The sequence below is a fragment of the Aulostomus chinensis genome, chromosome 1 (assembly GCF_037954235.1).
Source record: "Aulostomus chinensis isolate RoL2024-O1b breed Wild chromosome 1, RoL_Achi_v1.0, whole genome shotgun sequence".
NCBI lineage: Eukaryota > Metazoa > Chordata > Actinopteri > Syngnathiformes > Aulostomidae > Aulostomus > Aulostomus chinensis.
In genome coordinates, this window is record NC_141320.1 from 40,822,752 (window position 1) to 40,841,436 (window position 18,685).

The 18,685-nt window shown below is 45.6% G+C and overlaps 2 non-coding genes across 2 annotated transcripts; both read right to left on the bottom strand.

Moving 5' to 3' along the window:
* Positions 1-3,228: 3,228 nt before the first annotated feature.
* trnal-aag (transfer RNA leucine (anticodon AAG)) lies at positions 3,229-3,310 on the bottom strand. The gene has a single exon. It is a non-coding gene; the product is annotated as a tRNA-Leu (tRNA).
* A 2,661-nt stretch (positions 3,311-5,971) lies between these two features.
* Positions 5,972-6,053, bottom strand: trnas-gcu (transfer RNA serine (anticodon GCU)). The gene has a single exon. It is a non-coding gene; the product is annotated as a tRNA-Ser (tRNA).
* Positions 6,054-18,685: the final 12,632 nt, after the last annotated feature.

Consider the following 18,685-nt stretch of genomic DNA (forward strand, 5'->3'; position numbering starts at 1 on the left):
GCTGGAGGTGATGACATCACTGGCCTCAGTCCTCACCAGTGTTCTGCCTAGCAACAGGGACGATGGGGAGAAACCAGTAGAAGCACTCTGAGAGTTGGAGACAGCAGGAGAGAGACCACGACAGAGTCACCCATGGGAAACTGTTGGATCCACTCAGGACCGGCTGCTCCAGAGAGGTCCAGGCACCTGGAGCCACTGGATCAGTTTGATCTTTGAGCAGAGCAAAGTAGTTTGACACAGGAAGAAGGTCGTCTGGAGAGAAGAGAGGAAGAGAAATCAGTCTCCCTTCTCCTCAACGGACGAACACAGGAGAGGACTGACATCAGATGGACAGAGAGCAACACTGCTGGACTCTCAGAGCTGTTAAGGCGTCCAGCTGCAGCCAGGAGACAAACAGGGACGCTGTGAGGACATCATCCAGGAGGCTCTCCATGGTGTGGAGCTGGGGTCTCAGACTGGAAGCTCTGGCTGCTGAGTTGTCCAACCAGCCGTCACATCACCTCCTGAGCTCTCAGCCTCCTCTTGACCAGGTTCTGGATGCTGACTCAGCAGGAGACAGGAAAGTAATCAATGTTGAAGGAATTCTAAAGCGTCCATCAACCTGCAGGACAAACTCCTTCACTGTGTGGGAGGTTCAGAGTCCCTGGTTTGATTGCAGCTTTGACCTGAGCAGGTGTTCATCCTCATCTCAGTAACAGGGGACACTTTATCACAGCAGTGGACAAACATCAGCATTCATCACCCAGCAGCTCCTCTGATCAACAGAACAAGCTGAAGTATTCTGAGAAGGAGGGCATGGATCCCTCTACCTCTCACATGCTAAGCTAGCACTCTACCTTTGGAGCTAAGTCCCCTTTTGAGCTTCCATTTGAGTTTTCTGTTCCCATCTCTATGGTAACGGTCAGTTTTGACCCACATCTTCAATCAGCTGTAAAATTCACTAAAAACAATTTTCTATCATCCAAGTTGTTTCCATCTCTTGGTTTCCTTGTTAGGCTTCCTTATCCATGGAAATATTGGTTTGAATATTTTGTTGTGGGCCTCTGGACCTTTTTTTAGTCAGTAAACCCTCGATTTCAATTAAAAAATGATAAAATGAACCTTTGGGTTTGGCATAAAAGTCTTTTTTTCAGCAACAGAACTTTAATATAAACACTAAATGAAAAGCAGAACAGGCCAGAACACAAACTCTGCTCTGCCGTCCTTCCTGGTTACTGGGCATGGACTGCTGGAAGGGGCATTTTCCTCAGAAAGTGACAAGACGTTCATCCACTCTCACCTCTGGCCCTGGGTTGAATGTTGGTGCAAGGAGCTGCACCCATCTTTCCCAGACATCCCCAATGGGGGCAAGCTTGTCAGTTCTTGCTCCGGTGTCTCTGTCGTCAAATCTGAGGACTCTTGATGTTTGTTGAAAGTTCTGAAGTGGCCTTGTGGCCCAGAAAATATTTCTGCCTGTCGATGCGTCCCAGAGACGATCAGTGGCCTCACTGCAGGATCTGAACACTCCAGGAAGAAGAAGAACACCAATAGAAGCATCCAGGTGTCCCTCATCAATGTCTTTCCACTTGTCACCATGGACTTTTTTTCCTTTGAGGTTTGTCACAGCAATGCTGACTCTTTTTAGTGACAGTGGCATGAACAGAACCATCAACCATAAACAGCTCCAAACATGTCTTGATGTCAGTGCCTCTCGTCACAGCAAACCTTGTGATTCCAGGGCTCATTTTGATGACATCAGCAGCAGCTGCCCTGCCATGTACATCAGGAGACACTGAGCTCCAGCCAATGTTCCCTCTAGTTTTTCATGTGTCTGGTTATCCTCACAAGCTCCCTGAGCTCACTGAGGACCACTGTGAGCACCGTCTGAGGTAGGACCTGCATGGAGGGCAGAGAGAGAGAAGAATCAGGGACAAGGATCTGTCGGTTTGCTGCTTTATGAAAATATTGTAAATGATTATTATTCTTCATAATATTGTTTTAGTAACCTGCTTAGGAGTTGTGAATGATGCAGAGTCCATGGGAAACAGCTAATGCTGTGGTACCCCCCCCCCCAAGTTACTGTACAAACCTCAGAAACCTTTTGCCATAATAAGACAAGATGTTGTTATAGAGATGTAAAGATAAACCTATAGGGATGTACATGTATATAGATGTAGTCAAGTCAAGTCAGTTTTATTTGTATTGAACCAAATCACAACAAAAGTTCTCTCATGACTCTTTACTAGTAGAGCAGGTCTCGAACCAAACTCCTTCAATGAACCTCCACCCAACAGTTCTCCACCAGCAGCACATCCTTCAACAGTGGTGACAAAAACCTTCCTTTTAACAGGCAGGAACATCGAGCAGATCCAGGATCAGTGGGGATGGCCTTCTGCTTTGACCGGTTGGGGGGAAAGAGAGCAGGAGAGCGGGGCAGAGACAAAGACAGAGAATGGAGGAAGACCGATATACAGAAGGAAAGAGAGGGACAGAGATAAAGAGAGAGAGAAGGGAAGAGACTGATGGACAGACGATGAGCAGGTGGAGCTACGGGTGGCAGCTTGAGCCTCTTCAGGTCTGCAGCCTCCTCCAGCAGCACCGACATCTGGGATGAAGGGAGAGGGAGTTAGTGACACATCTGAGTATGATTTATAAATGACAAATAAAGGAGGACAGAGAGGAGTAGAGAGAAGCCCAGTGCACCATGGGAGATCCCCCAGCAGCCTAAGCCTATAGCAGCATATCTAAGGGCCACCCTAAGCAGCCCAACTATAAGCCTGATCAAAAAGGAAGGTCTTTAGTCCGCTCTTAAAGGTCGAGAGGGTGTCTGCATCCTGGACTGAAACTGGGAGACGGTTCCACTGGAGGGGAGCCTGATAGCTGAAGGCTCTGGCTCCCAGTCTACTTTTAGAACTCTAGGAACCACCAGTAACCCTGCATCTTGGGAGCGAAGGGTTCTAGCTGGATAATAGGGGACTAGGAGCTCTGTCAGGTAGGAAGGAGCCTGATTGTTGAGGACTTTGTATGTTAGAAGGAGAATTTAGAATTCTTTTCTAAATTTGACAGGTAGCCATGCAGAGAAGCCAGTACAGGAGTACTGTCTACTAGTTCTAGTCAACACACGGGCCGCAGCATTCTGGACCAGCTGGAGAGGACCTACTTCTTCTTTTGGTCACAGGTTTGAAGATACCTGTGGAAGTGAAAGGAAAGGCTGTGAGAGCCACACCTCTCCAGTGACCTGGGACATGATGGCAGTGGTGGGATTTGAACCCACGCCTCCTTAGAGACTGGAGCCTTAATCCAGCGCCTTAGACCGCTCGGCCACACTACCTCACTGTGCTGCTCTCTGAGTTGGTCTGCTAAAGGCATGTTGAAGAGGAAGTAACAATGATGTCAAACTTATTCTGAAGGGGGACCCCTTCCCTCCACGGTCACAGGAAGTGACGACAGCGCTGCTAGAAGCAGGAAAGAAATGGTAAAAGGACTCAGTTTGTACAGAGCCTTTCTACCTCAGCAGCACTCAAGGAGCTGAACAATGTCCTCTCATTCACACACTCACACACTGATGCTGAAGGCTGCCATGCAAGGAGCCAACCTACTCATCAGAAGTATTTAGGGGTTCAGTCTCTTACTCAAGGACACTTTGACATGGTCACTGGAGAAAGTGAGGATCAAACCAGCCACCCTTTGGTTGCCAGACGGCCACGCTACTCCTGAGTCATGTGACCTGGATAAGATGGTGAACTACAGCTGATCGCCACGCTAGCAAACCTCTTTTGTTTGGTTTGTTGTTGTTTAGTGACTGTGGATGAATACACAGGAGAAGTTGAGCATAAATTTGTGTTCCCTGTTCACTTGAATATATGTAGGAGTGTGAGGTGGAAATAATACTTGGAGGAGAATGAGAGTTCAGTCTCAGCGCTATGACCTGTGCTGACACTAAAACATGTCAGCCCACAGAACAAAGATGGCAGTCCTCTGGGAGAGCAGGTACACCACACATACATGAAGAAACCCTACAGGAAGCAAATATGTTGCCAGAGACTTTTACTCTGTTTTTGTTGTTTACCCAAGTACAGGATTGGAGGGAGACTGATGGTCGCTGTTTGGGTTTTTGGAAAACAAGGAGGCTGTGGGTTCAAGCTGGATTCTCAGAGATTTCCCCAACCTCTACATTTGCATCTACACTGTCATCCAGTCATGTGACTGAAGTCATCCAGTCACGTGACTGAAGTCATCCAGTCATGTCAGTGATGTCACTTGGCAGGACTGTCATTGCCGTCTCATTCTAGAAAAGAATCCAGACTCCACCTGTGGCTCCATGATAACTGATGGACCTCTGGTTGGAGGCTGGACGATGATGTTTGGACTGGAAGGAAAACTCCTTGTCCAAATTCCATTGTGTTCAAGTTTAAAGTCCCACAATCAGAAGTAGCTGAAGCTGACAGGTGGAGGTTTGGAACTACAAGATGGTGATGTTTTCTTGACTTGATGCTCTGACTGTCAGGGTGGATGACAGCTTCTTCTGCTGCTGCATCTGAGTGGCTAGGATTGGAGGTTTTACCTCCCAAGGTTGTCTGGTTCCAGGGGAAATTTTAAAATTCCAGTCCCCAACCTTGGCTGTTCTGAAACTCTTCTCCTGAATCACTCCTGAGCTGCAGCAAGAACAAATACCAGTGCCAACCAGATCAACTTAATGGCTGCTAACAGCCTCAGACACTTGATTTCCATCAATCTGGAGCCAAGAAGGCACTCACCTGTGGTTCTCCTCCAGGAGGGTCCAGGTTCTGCCATTGGGGCTCCTGGTGCCACTGCCAGAGAGCCTCAGCTGCACACTGCAACATTTCAACAGGAGATTGACATTCCTTCAAATGTCCTGACATCTTATTCCAATGGTTCTGTTCCATATTTATATTTCAAAATAAATCATACAATGAGGGGTGCACGGTGGTGCAGTGGTGCAGTGGTCAGCACTGTGGCCTCACAGCAAAAAGGTTCCGGGTTTGAGTCCCAGCTCTGGCACAGTATCTTTCTGTGTGAGTCTCCATGTTCTCCCTGTTCCTGTGTGGGTTCTCTCTGGTACTCCAGCTTCCTCCACAGTCCAAAGACATCAAGAGAGGACGAGGCTGATTGATTCTCTAAATTGACTGTAGGTATGAATGTGAGTGCGAATGGTTGTTTGTCTCTGTGTGTTGGCCCTGCGATGGACTGGCGACCTGTCCAGGGTGAACCCCACCTCTTGCCCGTAGATGCTGGTATAGGCTCCACACCCCGCGACCCTTACTAGTAAGGAATAAGTGGAAGATGACGACAACGATCACACAATGAAAGCTGCCACAGCTGGTTTAAGAGAGCGAACAAGCTAAGAGATCTGAAACCAGTAAAAAATGCTTTTCTGTGTGCAAACTAGTGAGGGGCATGGAAGGATATTTTACCACCAATACAGAACCCAGACTTTAGTCATGTGATGAGATGGCGACTCTGATTATGAAGTTCATGGACAAAATGTGAATTGAAAGAAAATACATTAAAAAATACGAACTAAACTAAATAAATAAATAAAGAAGCAGCACAAATAACGTTTTCTTCTGCACAAATTTACTGGAATTAGACTGTATTTTTGGTTAATGAGTAGATGAAAGAGTGTCACATATATATTATATACATGTGATACATGAACGTGGCTTTGGACAAAAGCTCAGTGAAACTGTAGGATTGTAGAATTATTTAAACGTACTAAGTGGACTGTTTCAGGTTTCTTGAAGACGCTTCAGCTCTCATCCAAGAGGTGTCTTCAGTTTTCTTCACTGATGGGAGGATTTTTGCTCTAAGGGGGCGGGACCTTCTCCAGAGGTGATTGACACATGCGAGCTCTGGATTTCAGAGTTGTTTTGGTCAGGTTATGTAAGGGAAGTTGACTCAACTGGTATCTGTGTCAGTTAAAAGCCTCACAGTAATTCCATAATCTAGGAGCAGAAACTAGAGACACTCGCGACGAGGATGGGATTCGAACCCACGCGTGCAGAGCACAATGGATTAGCAGTCCATCACCTTAACCACTCGGCCACCTCGTCTGCCGACAGCAACCCTGACCTCTGAAACAGCTGAACTCTTTGGAGCCCATTTGTCAGACATGGACCCAGCAGGAGCCACTGAACACAACTCTGACATCATCAGGCTTCTTCCCAGCAGCTTGGTGCTCCAGAAGGAAGAATCCAGACCATCGCTACATCATCAGAGTGAACACCAGCTGATGTTGACCAGTTTAACAAGCCTTTGACTGCTAAATGACATCCAAGCTCAGATTCTCTTGTCCTGGTAGAACAAGTCAATGTTGAAGAAGACGAGAGCACCAGTCTCTTTCATCCAATGCTGGAACAGCGTTAGACTGAAGGTCTGAAGGTCCCTGGTCTGGTCCAGGTTTCAACAGGGGACCAGCATCAGCCAGCATTTAAATGTGGACAACAGTGGAGGTGAAGCCCACATCAAGGAAACAAGCCTCCTATCACTGTCCTGTGCTGAGTTTCTTTAAAAAAAAGTGAGACAACCTCAAGATTTTCTGTTTCCTCTTGTAGGATTTTGCCACAGAGAATCAGAGCCAATCAAAAGCTTGTTGGACTTTAACGTTGGAGGACTGAACAAGTCATGACATCATCAGTTTTACCTTCACAGGTGCTCAATTTACTTTACTTTCAATTTTACAGAGGTAGAACCTGAAATCGAAGCTGTCTGTCCAAAGAAGTGAGAGCTTCCCAGGTTGTGATGTTCTTGTCTACAGACTCTGTCTTGTATGGAGCTTCAGTCTTTAATGAAAAGACTCCTCCATTAATAACATCACTGTGCCTCTGCAGTGAATCAGTCACTCCATCCATTTTCTGTACCACTGATTTGTTAAAGGTTATGGGGGGGGTGACATTTGGTGAGAGGCAGGGTTCACCCTGAACAGGTCACCAGTCCTCAGGTCCACTGAACAGGTCCCCCATGTGAGATGATGGCGTTGAAGGCAGAGGAGAAGTCCAGGAAGAGAAGGCGGACATAGGAGTTCCTGCTCTCCAGATGGGTGAGGGCTCTGTGGACCACTGGTGAAATGGCGTCATCAGTGGAGCGGTGTTGCCTGTAGGCGTACTGGTGGGGGTCCACAGAGACATTGATGGAGACCTCTATGTGGGCCTTGACCAGCCTCTCAAAGTACTTCATGACTACTGGGGTGAGTGCAATGGGTCGGTAGTCATTTTGGCCTGTCACTGTGGAGCACTTGGGGACAGGGACAATAGTGGCAGTCTTTAGGCAGGTGGGGACAGATGGCAGCGCCCGTGAGGTGTTGAAGATGTCCGCCAGCACCTTGGACAGCTGTTGTGCACAGTCCTTCAGTCCTCACCCTGGGATGTTGTCTGGGCCTGCAGCTTTGCGAGGGTTGATTCCCTGAAAGGTCTTCCTCACGTCTGCTGTGGTCACACTGAGGGGCGTGTCGTCAGGTGGTGGTGTGAGTCTGGTGCTGGGGGGGGGGTGTCAGGGTCCTCGAAGCGGAGAAGAAACTGATTGAAGGAGTGAGGCGCTGGACCTGCTCTACTTGTGAAGTGTCATGAGATAACATTTGTTGTGATTTGGCGCTGTACAAATAAAACTTACTACTTAAATGGAAACTGTCTGGGGGGGGGGGTGTAGCCTCCATCAGGGATGTGTTTGATGTCTGAATTCTGTCTTTGATGTCTGAATTCTGTCTTTGATGTCTGAATTTTGTTCATTGATCTCCTGCTTCAGTCTTTGATCTCTGAGTGATCCTAAACTCATCAAAGTATCACATCACCTTCACAATCTGTAAAGAACCTGGGTGTCATTTTGGACTCTGAGCTGAATTTCATTCCACACGTCAAGAACATAACTAAGAGAGGTTTTTATCATCTTAAGAACAGAGCCAGAATCGCCCGTTCCTCTCAGGCCAACACGGAGGTGCTGATGCATGCTTTTATTTCCAGTCGTTCAGATTCTTGTGGTACCCTGCTGCTCTCTGGTCTCCCCAAAACAACCATCTACAATCTACAATGACTCCAGAATTCTGCAGCACGTGTGCTGACGAGGACCAGAGGGCGGGAGCTCATTACACCAGTTTTAAAGTCGCTGCATCGGCTCCCCGTGTGTTTCAGGATCAATTTTAAGGTTCTTTTAGTAGTTTTTAAGTGTCTTAATGGTCTTGGCCCACCTTATTTATCTGAACTGCTTTTGTCATATCAACCTTCGCGGACCCTGAGGTCCTCTGGCACCAGCCTTTTAGTCATTCCAAGAGTCAGAACTAAAACCCACGGGGAGGCTGCATCCAGCCATTATGGCCCAAAGTTCTGGAACAGCCAGCCAGAGAACATCAGGACAGCAGAGACTGTTGATGTTTTTAAAAGGAGGCTCAAGACTCCCCTTTTTAGCTTAGCTTTTAACTGACTTAGTCTCTCTTATCCTTTGGTAAGAGAGCTCTTAAAACTTTTAGATTTTATATATATTTTATGTCATTCTGATACTTTAATATGATTGTAATTTCTGTTCTTTCCTATTCTACCTTCTTTTAGTCTTTTAGTTTTTAGCTCCAGTGTTTCCTGGTGGGGGCCCTCCACACTGGGAGGTGTGTCTGGTCCGCCTGCGGGGGCGTCGTCCTTGGGATCGTCCAGGCCCGGAGAGCTGGGGGGCTCTGCATTATATGTGGAGTGTACCCGGTCTGTCCGGGTCGGGGGGTCTGGGTGGCGGCGCTCCCTGTGGTTGTGGGCTGTGGCACCTCCTGGTGAGGATGGCTCCCATAGGTGGTCTTTCCTCACTAGGATTTTCAGTGCCCTGCCATGTTCCTACTGACAGTCAGTGTGTGGTTGTGTGTATGCGTGTGTGTGTGTGGGGGGTAGTGTGTGCATGTATGTGGTCATGTGGGTTGGGAAGGCCGGGTTCTTAACATGTATTTATTGTATTGTTTTATATTTTATTGAATGTTGCCTGTTTTCTCTCAGTTCTGTGAAGCACTTTGTGTTGCAGTCTCTGGATGAAAAGTGCTGTACAAATATAAATAAAGTAAACTAAAGCAGACGGACGACTCGAGAATGAGAGAGGAAAGAGTAAACAAAGCAGACTCTTTTGAGGTCTTCTCCTTGGTTCCTTCATTTTTTGAGAAGACACTGGACTCAACTGCTGTCCATGATTCTGGATTGTGTTGATTGCGTTGTGAACAAGGATTTGGCCAGGTTTTGTAGGCGGGATCACTGGTGTGCGAACACACCTGACGCTGTGGAGAAAAGATGGCGAGCCACCCACAGGAGAGAGACAGTCGGAGTGGAAAATGGCGCTGCAAACCTCACCCACCCAGGTGACACTGACCCTGACGGTGGGATTGTGGTAGGACAGAACTGACAGGTTTCACAGAGACACCTTGAATTTCTTTTGGACTGATAACGGACTGAACGAAAAGACTGGTGATGAACGGGAGAGACTCTGATCATTGATTTGTGAGATTGAGTTGTAAATTGAAATACTTTGGCCCTGAGTTTTATTTTTATAACTTTGTTTTGTTCACGTTTCCTGATTGTGTGCCAAATCGGTGTTCCATGAGTGGGTTGTTGAAAGGGAGTTCAAGCTTGGATAGAGCCGGTGAAACAACCCAACAGGAAGAGGGAACGTAGAACTAAAACTCATAAATAGGCTGAACCAAGATCAAATGAGAACCTAGACTGAGGAAACTCAAATAGACACCGTGAAGTAAACAAACAATCATAGAAATCCAGCCACCAAATTAAACCTCAACTCAAATAAGTTGGGTTAACTTCAAATAAGACTCAAAAGAGGTCAATAACCTGATTCTCCTGAGGTTTGGTTTCTGTCTGTTGGTTGGAGGGAGACTCCTTTATTGAATGTGTGTGGATGTAAAGGGTTTGGAACCAATAGTTTTTGTTTTTCTGACATTTTCTGTCTATAAAGAAGTCGGCAGTTTTATTCACTGACTAGTCTGTGGTCTGTTATTCTTACATTAGAATCAACCACTCACATGAGCCTAAAATCTCTGGTCCTCCTCCTGAAGTGAGCCACATGGGAACTTTGACCCTCATCAACCATGCAGGGAGGAGTTCTCAGAGTCTGATTGTGCTGATGAATCATCAGAACTCTCCATCACGCCGTGACGAGGACATCTCAGTGTCAAATCTGTTATTTCCTGCTGCCAGTAGGTGGCGCTGTGGTCACTGCTGACCTGTAGATGTGTTCAGACTGGGATGTTGATCAAACCTGGAAGTTTCAAACAGATCTGACAGGTGGAGAGGATTCAGAAGAGTTGAAGCTTCATTTTAGTTGGAGCCTGAAAATGAGGTGAGACTGAGGGCTCCCAGGAGTTGCAGGTAGGTGCTGCCCCCTAGTGACCCAGTGGAGAACAACATGTAATGACGTGAACGTTCTACATTTTTCCAGTTCTTGACTTCATTCATCCTCCAACTTCTTCAAGCTGGAAGAGAGTGAGATCATTTAAAGTAGAGAGTCAATAATCAGCATCTCATCACTCATTTGTTCTCTGGTGGTGACCTCACGACTCAGCAGTGTGACATCACACATTTCACTGATGTCATCCTCAAGTGTGTCACTCAGTTCATGCAGCCTTCATTGTTTTATTTTATTATTTCCTTTCACTTTGATCTTCACAAAGACAAAGTGCGTCTGATGGAGGCAACACTGATAGAGTGGAATGTTTCAATGTTGCCATGACAACGTGAGGCCCCTCACCTCCTCTGTTCCTTCTGCCGGTCGGCGTCAGAAGAGCAAGATGGCTGCTTCTCCATCTGGGTGGATGAGCAGCTCCTCCCATCTCAGGCAGACGCTCCCTGGCTGCATGTCAGCAGCTCCTCAAAGCTCCTTCTGGTTTCTTTGCTCTCCTGATGCTGCGCTGGTGGATTTGTCCACCTCTCATTCTCCAGGGTTCTCAGCCTCATGTTCTCTCCCTCCTGTTCCAGCTCCTCCAAGTTTCCAGTGGAAGTTTGGCTTTTGTTTGCTACTTTGTCTTTTCTCCTCTGTTGGTGCTTTGAGTTCCTTTGTTGTTCTTTGTCTTTTCATCATTCAAGCCTCCTTTTGTTGAACGCTCCTCTCCCCCGTCTGTATTCGGGTCCTGTTCTCCTCCACCTTGGCCAAGAAGGCGGCCCAACAAGAGTCACCAGTGATGTCACAGCTCCTGGATGCCCCGCCCCTTCATCTGGTGCAGGTCGTGTGATGTCACTGAATCCCACTCAGACCAAACCAGTCAGAGATCAGTGTGTTTGTGTCAGTGATGTCATCGCTGCTGACATCACAGCCCTCCATCCACACACGCCAGACTGAGGTGGAGGAGGTGATGTTGGGGTTTTCAAGGTCTTCGTCATGAGTGGGAGGGGCTGAGCTGGTGAATGATCAGCTGACCAGGTCTGGGCTCAGTTCAGATGTTGAGCCACTGCTGACTGCCATTTGCCTGAGGAAGACCCAACGTTCCCCTCAAGAAATGGAGGGCAGTTTTTAGTGCAGCCTTCATTCTGGTTGGAGTTTTCCTTTCCTTTGCCCTGCACCTCTCTGGTGGGGAGGTGCTCCCTGTTGACAAGGACTCAGTGGAGAAGACTGGACCAGGACCTTCACTGGTTCAAGGAGCACCGAGGCAGAGGGAGGCCCAGACCAGCAGCCAGGTTGACCAGTTTGAAAAGCTGTTCCTCTTCCATGCTGACTTGTTGGTGTCTCCTCTTTTATTCCTGAGTGATTTTAATCTCAGCTCTCTGAACCTGAATGGAGCAGAACCAGGAAATCATTGCAGGAAATCATGGAGGAGAAATGAATGAATGAGACTTCCAGTCAAACTGAGACAAACGTCCAGGTTTGGTCATCAAAGATATCTGACATTCATCAGTAGACTGACAAAGATGCTCATTATTATTGCAGCAGATTAAACTAGAGAATAAAGAGGGTCTCACTTTGGAAAAAATATTGCAGGATATTTTTGTTTTATCAGAGAGGCTTTAATGTCTGTCTTTGATGTCTGAACTCTGACTCTGATGTCATTGGTGGTGACTGAATTCTACCCCCTGACAGACTGAAGGCTCATATTGGCGATACAGGTAGGTGCTGCCCCCTAGTGACCCAATGGAGAACGACATGTAATGACATGAAGATTCTACATTTTTCCACTTGTGAGATAAAAATACCTCACAGCAAGAAGGTTCAGGGTTCCAGTCCCGGCTGGAGCACAGGATCTTTCTGTGTGAGTCTCCATGTTCTCCCTGTTCCTGTGTGGGTTCTCTCTGGTACTCCAGCTTCCTCCCACAGTCCAAAGACATCAAGAGGGGACGAGGCTGATTGATACTCTAAATTGACTGTAGTTGTGACTGTGAGTGTGAATGGTTGTCTGTCTCTCTGTGTTGGTCCTGTGATGGACTGGTGACCTGTCCAGGGTGAACCCCGCCTCTCGCCTGTAGATGCTGGGATAGGCTCCACCCCCATGACCCTTATCAGGAATAAGAGGAAGAGAATGGATGGATGGATATTGGAAACGACTACAATACAGTATATAAATATTCTAGTTCCATACATGGGAACCTGGTTCTTCTGCTCTTTAACATCCTCCAATAGGAATGGACCGTCTATGACAAAGCATCAATAAATCTATCAAGGAGGAAGAAGAATTCTGATCAAAGAACTGAAGTCAATCTGGAGATCAGTTGATCTCTGGAAGGAGGAGGAGGAGGCATCCTGTGCTTTTATCTCTCTGTTCATGTTTCCTGCTGAGTGTGTGTGTGTGTGTGTGTGTGTGTGTGTGTGTGTGTGTGTGTGTGTGTGTGTGTGTGTGTGTGTGTGTCCCAGCTGCAGCAGTCAGTTCAGGTTCCTTCAGTGTGACTGAGGGAGGTTTCTGTCCGATGGTTTCTCCCAGTGTGAACACAGCCTGACTGCTGATGCTGTGCCGACTCTGACAGTGGTTCAGTTTTTCTCAGTGGCTTTGTTGCTGCTCTCAGATCAGAATGAAAGTTCTCTCAACTCTGAGTTCAGCCTCCACAACATGGAGTCACTTGTTTCTCCTTCCTTTGATCAAATAGCGAACGCTTTTGGACGAGGAGGGAGGAAACCACGGCGTTTCACTGCTTTACATTTAGAATCTCACGCCAAGCCGGAGAAGCAGGTCCTGAATCAGTCACGTGGTCACTGCCGGATGGAGAGGCTTTGGACGTCACCACATACGTCATCAAAATGCGCTTCGAAAGAAGAAGAAGCGGAAGGTTTTCGTTTTCAAACAACAAGGAAAGAAGGAGAAGTCCGTGAACCCCCGGCCTCGGTCTTTGTCTCCTGAAGGCTGAGTGGCGCACGCACACACGCACACACACACATAAACACACACACACACACACACACACACACACACACACACACAGCCTGTCTTCAGTATAAAATGGTCTTTCACGTTCTCTCACGTTGGAAGATTTCTCTGACTTCATTGTGAATACAGAGATTCTTCATCTGCCACCTGAGTCTTGATCCACTGATTCCTCTGATCCACCTCTTTCTGCTCCAACAAGGCTGACATGGATCAGGTGGGTCCATGTCAGCCAATCAGGAGGTTTCTCCTCTCAGTTAATTTTCTTCATCCCAGTTTAGATTGATTCTTCTCAGCCTGATGAAGGAGCATCTGATCAGGTGTTTGACTGCTTGTTGGTTGTAATTCCATAGATTTTAATCTCAGATGTTATAGAATTAATAAGAACATCTTAAAGACCTTTGTCCAACACTTGAAACTCTCCTGTCTGTGGAGGCCCAACTGGCCTTTGGTAGTGAGGTGGTGGATGCATGTGAATGAAATGAGGCTGGTGTTGCTGTGAGGAGCCACTAGAGGGAGACACCTGTCGTTCCTCCCAGCTGACAACGAGGCTTCACAGCTGCATTGGAAGCTGTCCTTTATTGGTCCCAACTGTCTTGAGCTCAGGAGCCAAACTCACCAACAACACTTCCTCCTGGTCATGTGGTCTGTTTGTCAGGAGATTCCCAATCCAAAGTTGTTGACACACAAGAGAAGAAAACACGTCAAAGTTTGTTCATTTTTATGAATCAAACTGAAAATGAACAGAAGAGTGACGATGAAAATGGATTCAAAAATAATAAATAATCATGAATAATGAATAAATACTCAGAATTTACTGGCATTTGACTGCATTTTGTGGTTAATCAGTCGATGAAAGAGGAACATATATGTTATATACATGTGATGTACGTACGTGGCTGTGGACAAAAGCGTCTGCTCAATGAAATTGTAGGATTGTAGACTTCTATAAATGTAGAATATAATTGTAGAAATGCTCTCTCTCACCACCCCCAACGTCTGTGCCAGGGTCTCTGGCCAGTGGTCAGTGGCTCCTATCACCTGCCCAGGATGGATCCAGCTTGCTTGTCTTTGTAATTCTGCACTTATTAGAGACCTGGAAACAAAGGAATGCTGAAAAAGAGAAAATAGGACCTCACACAAATGGGCTTGTGACAGAAATTAAGATCATTTTGTGAATTTCCATCCTCTTCAAATGTGTGTGTGAATGTGGTCGTTGTGGCTGAGTGGTGAAGGCGATGGACTAGAAATCCATTAGGGTCTCCCTGCTCAGGTTGGAGTCCTGCCAGCAACGTTAAGCTGTTGATGTTCCATGTCAGGGTGAACGTCCTACCTGTGCCTGATTCAGTGTGGTGGCTCACACCTGAATTTATCCTAACAAGCTAACTTCTTAACGCCAATCTACACAGTTTGAATCATCAAAACCTCAAACTGCAGTAAGAATTTTCAATTCTCTCATCCACAACAATCCTCATCAATAAAATCTGGAAGAAGGAACCGCAGAAAGTCTGCAGGAGAACGTAGACGAGTGCTGCCACCGACCCGTCATGGGGAGGACCGGTAACGTGGCGACCCCACTTCCCAAAAGAAGCCGACCGTCCAGCGCACCCTCATCACCCAATAAGGACCTCGGGGACATCCTGGACTCAGTTGACAGGAAACTAACAAGTTCCGATGCTTGACTCTCTCGTGGAAATCCTCCACGAAGAGCCTCCATGAGTCTCTGGGACTCAGCCAGCAAAAGGTGGCTTCACTGGCCGCTAGAAATCAAGCCCTTCAAGCCTCCAGCCTCCCATCACTGTTTCCTCCCTCTCAAATATGTATCCTGAAATATGGATTTGAGTCTTTAGATGCTGTAACGTCCAAAGATCATATTCTTATTGACCCTCCCCCTTCTTTGTTCCACCATGGAAAGAGGAGAACTTTATTCTAGTTTAGTGGATGAACATAGAGGGACTACACCTGGATCTCTGTGTTTAACAAACAATTGAGTTAAACATCAGGAGTCATGAGTTTGCTCAAAACTAATGACTTGGACTGACTTCAATGAGTTCATAGCCAACAATTCTCCATCAGCCAGCACATCCTGCAAAAGCAATGATGACAATTTTCCTTTTAAAAAGCAGGAACGTTGCGCAGATCCAGGATCAGTGGGAACGGCTGTTTGCTTTAAACGGTTGGGGGGAAAGAGTCGATTTATTGTCGAGTCAATGTTATTTATATTGTGCCACATCACAACAAAAGTTCTCTCAAGACACTTGACAGGTAGAGCAGGTCCAGAACCACACTCCTTCAATGAATTCACGTATGTGAAGATATTCAACTGATGTGACAAATTCTCATGACAATGAGTCCAGAGAGCCTGTCAGCATTGACATTCCCCTGGTGTCAGGGAAGTCATGTCAACGGACCTGGAGCCTGTAGTTGGTGTCCATCCTTGATATCCTCACAAACAGGTCATCAAACTTGGCCCTCGTCAGCTTGAAGGACAGCTGGAAACGGCCTTCGTCCAGGCACAGTTCTTGGAGAAAGTGAGTTAAGAAGTTTAGAGTTCCAAGAAGCTTCTTCAGTTCGTTCAGTTTGGTCCTGGAGAACTGTTCAATGTGTCAGGACTTCAGAAGCTCCAATCCTCTCTAAGGTCCAGAAGCGTGGAAGAGATTATAAATGAGAGAAGCAGGGCCCTCCCTCAGAACTGAACCAGCTCAGTTGGGAGAGCCTTAGACTGAAGATCTAAAGGTCCCTGGTCCGATCCCAGGTTTCAGCAGAGGAGCAGCATTGACTTTACTTTCCAGTGGAGGAACTGCAGACATGAAGGAAACGAACATCTTGTCCTGTGCATTCTTGTGACATTCAGGACATTTTTGGAGCCTCTTGTTGGATTTTGCCACAGAGAATCAGAGCCAATCAAAAGCCTGGTGGACTTCAACATGGAGGATTGAACAAGTCAAGAAAGCATCAGTTTGACCTTCACAGGTGTTTCTGTTCCTGTCTCAATGCTGTAGAAAGAGCCTGAGGAGCTCAGACGGTAGAGCATCAGACTTTTAATCTGAGGGTCCAGGGTTCAAGTCCCTGTTCAGGTGCTGTGGAGGTTCCACTGTTTGACAACATGGTACTGGATGAAGTTTAGTGTTGAACAAACTGTCATCATCAAAAGTAGAAGTGTTCTTGTCTTGACGCTGTGAGACTGTTGCTAGAAAAGTGACCAACAATAATTTCATGTGGCATGCAATTAACAAAAGACCACAAATGACACTGGTCAAGTTAATTTTATTTGTATTGCACCAAATCACAACAAAGTTCTCTCGTGACTCTTTACTAGTAGAGCAGGTCCAGCACCAAACTCCTTCAATGAACCTCCACCCAACAATTCTCCATCAGCAGCACATCCTGCAACAGTGGTGATGAAAACCTTCCTATTAACAGGCAGGAACGTCGAGCAGATCCAGGATCAGTGGGGACGAGGTTACAAACAAAGGTACCTCAAAACCTCAAAATAATGCTACAGTGATGTCGGAAGAATTGCTCATGATCTCAAAATGATGCGACAGTAATGGAAGAAGAGTTGCTAATAACCTCAAAATAATGCTACAATGATGTTGTAAAAATTGCTATTGAACTCAAAATGATGCTAACAGTAATGTAGTGAAAGTTTCGAATAACCTCAAAGTGATGCTGACAGTCATGTAGTAAGAGTTGCTACTAACCTCAAAATAATGCTACAGTAATGTAGTAAAAGTTGCTACGAACCTCAAAATATTGCTACAGTGATGTCGGAAGAATTCCTAATGATCTCAAAATGATGCGATAGTGATGTCATAAGAATTGCTAATGAACTCAAAATGATGCTAACAGTAATGTAGTGATAGTTGCTAATAAACTCAAAGTGATGCTGACACTAATATAGTAAGAGTAGCTACCAACCTCAAAATGATGCGACAGTGATTTAGTATGAATTGCTAATGAACTAAAAAAGATGCTAAATGTAATGTAGAAAGTGTTTCGAACAACCTCAAAGTGATGCTGACAGTCATGTAGTAAGAGTTGCTACTAACCACAAAATAATGATACAGTGATGTCGGAAGAATTGCTAATGAACTCAAAGTGATGCTAACAGTAATGTAGTGAAAGTTTCGAATAACCTCAAAGTAATGCTGACAGTGATGTAGTAAGAGTTGCTTCGAACCTCAAAATGATGCGACAGTGATGGAGTAAGAATTGCTAATAAACTCAAAATGATGCTAACAGTAATGTAGTGATAGTTGCTATAAACTCAGTGATTCCTTCAGCAATGAAGTGAAAGTTTCGAACAACCTCAAAGTGATGCTGACAGTCATGTAGTAAGAGTTGCTACGAACCTCCAAAAAATGCGACAGTAATGTAGTAAGAGTTACTACGAACCTCAAAATATTGCGACAGTGATGTCAGAAGAATTGCTAATGATCTCAAAATGATGCGACAGTGATGTAGTAAGAATTGCTAATGAACTCAAAATGATGCTAACAGTAATGGAGTGAAACTTTCGAATAACCTCAAAGTGATGCTGACAGTCATGTAGTAAGTGTTGCTACGAACCTCAAAATATTGCGACGGTGATGTCGGAAGAATTGCTAATGAACTCAAGATGATGCTAACAGTAATGTAGTGGTAGTTGCTAATCAAGTCAGTGATGCTTACAGTAATGTAGTAAGAGTTGCTACGAACCTCAAAATAATGCGACAGTGATGTCAGAAGAATTGCTAAAGATCTTAAAATGATGCGACAGTGATGTAGTAAGAATTGCTCATGAACTTAAAATGATGCTAACAGTAATGTAGTGATAGTTGCTAATCAAGTCAGTGATGCTTACAGTAATGTAGTAAGAGTTGCTACGAACCTCAAAATAATGCGACAGTAATATAGTAAAAGTTGCTACGAACCTCAAAATATTGCGACAGTGATGTCGGAAGAAATGCAAATGAACTTAAAATGATGCTAACAGTAATGTCGTGATAGTTGCTAATCAACTCAGTGATGCTTATAGTAATGTAGTAAGTGTTTCGAATAACCTCAAAGTGATGGTGACAGTCATGTAGGAAGAGTTGCTACGAACCTCAAAATATTGCGACAGTGATGTCGGAAGAATTGCTGATGAACTCAAAATGATGCTAACAGTAATGTAGTGATAGTTGCTAAGAAACTCAGTCATGCTTTCAGTAATGTAGTAAGAGTTTTGAATAACCTCAAAGTGATGCTGACAGTCATGTAGTAAGAGTTGCTACGAACCTCAAAATAATGCGAAAGTAATGTAGTAAAAGTTGCTACGAACCTCAAAATATTGCGACAGTGATGTCAGAAGAATTGCTAAAGATCTTAAAATGATGCGACAGTGATGTA